Source organism: Galeopterus variegatus, unplaced genomic scaffold (genome assembly GCF_000696425.1).
Source record: "Galeopterus variegatus unplaced genomic scaffold, G_variegatus-3.0.2 Scaffold15802, whole genome shotgun sequence".
Lineage (NCBI taxonomy): Eukaryota > Metazoa > Chordata > Mammalia > Dermoptera > Cynocephalidae > Galeopterus > Galeopterus variegatus.
The window spans coordinates 9193-12710 of NW_007741913.1; the positions used below are offsets into that span (position 1 = coordinate 9193).

At 57.8% G+C, this 3518-nt stretch overlaps 1 pseudogene; it reads right to left on the reverse strand.

Moving 5' to 3' along the window:
- Positions 1 to 247: 247 nt before the first annotated feature.
- Positions 248 to 3146, reverse strand: LOC103582342 (annotated as a pseudogene).
- Positions 3147 to 3518: the final 372 nt, after the last annotated feature.

The window sequence follows — 3518 nt, forward strand, 5'->3', positions numbered from 1 at the left end:
TGGGCCGGGAGGACGTGCACCCATTCCAGGAGCCTTGTGGTTTCTCCTAAGTGCCTTTCAGACTCTGTCCCCTGAGGCCCATCAGCTCCGTCTCAAACTTGGGACAGCCCTGCAGGCCCTAGAACCCAATGTGGGATTCTCCCAGGTCCTCGGCCCTTCCAAGAAGTTAGATGAGTCTGGAGGGCAGGTGGCTCTTGCTCTCAGGGGATGCTTGGTGGCTGCCGTGTCCCTGGGGGTGGGGAAGGGGTCAGACGTCACTCTGTAGCTGGAGGTTCGTGGGGTTGTTGGAGGCTGAAGACTGGCTGGGCAGAGAGTCTTCCAAGCCATCCGAAGACCATGACGGGGGCTTGTACTGGAAGCAGACAATGGCAAAGAAGAGGAAGCCCAGCACCTGGGGACAGAGGAGGAGAAAATGGACCCCCCGAGCCACCTGCTCCAAGGCCTCCCCCGCCCCTTGAACCTGGTCCACCCGGGAGGAAGACACGTCTTTCCCACATAACCAGCTCCTAGAGTGGGTACCAATATTGTTAACAAGGAAATGAAAAACACTTGACTAAAAACTGAGGCACAGGATAAGGTGGCAGGGCTTGTCATGGGTTGAACAGTGTCCTCCCCCAAAAGATATGTCCGAGTCCTAAACCTGGGTGCCTGTGGATGGGACCTTATTTGGAAATAGGGTGTTTGTAGGTGCAACTCGGTTAGGGTCCTGAGACGAGGACACCCTGGATTTGAAGTGGGCCCTATATCAATGACAGGTGTCCTTATGGGAGAGGGGGGTGGGGACCTGAGACAGACACGGAAGGAAGACTGTGTGAAGGCGGAAGTAGAGACCAGAGTGACGTGTCCACACAGCAAAGATTGCTGGAGCCGCTTCCAACACGGGAGAGGCTGGCACAGATCCTCCCCAGAGCCCCCAGAAGGGACTAACCTGCCCACACCTCAGTTCCTCATTACGGCAGCCACAGACACCTAACGAGCCGGTCAGTTCCTTCCCCGCAACAGGGATTGTCACCCACCCTGCGGGGGCATGCGGGGACACGGCAGGATGGCGCGTAGGCCCTGGCCACAGCACAGCCTGTGCACGTGTGCTGGCCCCTCATACACGCAGCAAGCTGTGCACACAACTGAGGCGTGAACGCCAGGCTTGGGCAGAAACTCCCACGTGCTTCCTGGAGCACTGCTCCCCGCGCTCACAAGAGCAAGGCTGTTTCAACTTGGTTGGGCAGCGATCTGATCGATGGGGACTTTCAGGGGTGGGCCTGTCTACCCCCCTCCTAAAATCAACGCCTTGCTTCTGGAGCCGACCCCAACCCTCTGCACGGTTCATGCCGGCTGTGCGGAGCTCCTGGGTTGTGGTCTGGGCAGACGTGGGTACCAGCCTGCTGCTCAGCATCCAACATACAGGAAAGGAAAGGCAAGGGACAGTTCCCTGGGAAGAGTGCGTCTCTGTAAATTGACCAAAAGTTTTTCTCCAGAGCCACACAAATCCCTTCTCAGACGTGGCTATTTTTGTTCTAATCTGAGGGGAGATAAACACGGGTCTCCTTCCTGGCTTCAAGCCCTTCTCTTTCTCCAAGCCTCCTGCATGGAAAGCACCTGGGGCCGGGGCTCCTGTGAGCTGAATGCCCCTGTGTCTGCCACCCCAGAAAGAGGATCATGATCCTCTGAGCTCCTGGTCCTGGGATTTCATTTTATTTTGAAGGTTTTTCACCCTATCCTCTACTGGGGGGACATTCAAGCTAGCATGAGCCGAGAGTTACAATAGGAAGTTTCTCTTAGCTTGAAAAGAGAGGGACAGGCTGAGAAACAGGTGGAGTTCAAGGCACGTTGAGAGTGGAGCGTCATGTCGCACATGGATACAGCAAGCAGGCCAAGGCCCAGCACTGGACCGGCCCGCCAGGCTGCCAGGAGGACATGCTTGTCATCCCTCCAAAGCCCTTCACTAACCAGATCCACCTTGCACCGTCCATGCTGTCGTCAGCAGCCGCTGGCAGGCAGTGGGACAGGAGCTGCTTCTATGGCCTGGAGCTGTGAGCTGGATGCTGCTGGGGGCTTGGAGTGTGAACCCCGAAAGGCTCTTCCATGGCTCCATCTGATGCCGGCACATCTTCAGAGTCCTGGCACCAGCTCGTGAGGCATGTGGAAGGGATGTCCCCTTCTAGAAACAGAGTTGCAGGTATTCAGCTGGGGTTGAAGCGGTTGGAAGATCCCATAGAGTGTACCGCCCTGAGCTAGCTGAGAAGGAAATCCCCCACTGCCCTCTGGAGAGACCCCAGGCTCCCTCCCGTGGGCGCAGCTCACCTTGTGCCCGGGCAGCACGATGAGCATGTACCGGCTCATGGCCACGTTCTGGTACACAAAGCAGGAACCCTGGTGGCCACACTGGTTCTGCCACAGCAGGCATGCCTTCTCAATCACCAGCCAAAGGCGATGGGCCCGGGGATGCCCCCTGCAGAGAAACACTTGCTCAGCACCTGACATGCCCAGAGGCGGGCAGGGGGTGTGGGCAGTCAGGAGACCTGGAATGCGTGTGGTCTTGGAATGGTGACATCAGCCATTGATGTTCTCAGAGGCTCACAGAGGGGACTTAAATGTTTCTTTTTCTAGGGATTCAGCATCAGGCTGGGAGTCCCCCATCTCTGACTCCTATGCAGACTTCATGTTAACGAGGGGGAAATACTCCTTGGGCAAGTAAATGACGATGGGTGCCTGTAGGGGACAGTTAGAGAACAGTGCTCTCCCCGGGTGGGCATAGCTCCTGCGGAGATGCACAGTGGCGCAGTGAGTAGACCCCTGCCGGGTGCCCTCGCACAGTGAACACACCTCACAGCTGTGCGTGATTTCCTCGTGCTCCACTGTACCTAGTGCTGTAACTATGATCCACTGGATTCCCAGGGCAAAGGATCTCTGCTGGCCACAGACACACCTGCAATGGAAAACCACAGGTCAGTGCCCAGGGAAGTGTGGCTGTGTGCCACGTCATACCGCCCAGGCCAGCAGCTGAGTCTTGGCCAAGCCCCAGGTCCCATCACCATCTCCCCAGGTGGCAAGCACCTCATCAGAAGTCAGAGACACCTCTTTCCAGCCACAGCGACAGACAGGCCCGCTTTGCAGGGGCCCAGAGTGTACCCCGGAGTGTACCCCATCGTGGGATCTGCAGAGCTCCACCTTCCAGTGCTGCAAGAGAAGGTTCCGGACAAAAGCAACACCTGGGCCCCCTGGCTTACCGTAAAGTTGCTGTGAGCACAGGAATGCTGCTGAGGAATGTGAAGAAAATAACAAGGGACGGGAAAACCAGAAGGAGGGGCTTTCTCTGACAAGCTTTCCCTGCAGTAGCGTGGCCAAAACCGGAGGAAAAGTTCTGAAGGACGCAGCAGCTACGGTTTCCGTAGACCTGGGGAGCCCGACAACAGCGCCGGCAACCGGAGGGAGACACGGAGGCCGCTCCCCAGGGTGCAGGCGGGGCTGGTGGCTGCAGGGGAAGCGAGGGCGGGGGAGGGGGCCGGAGCGTGGCGGGC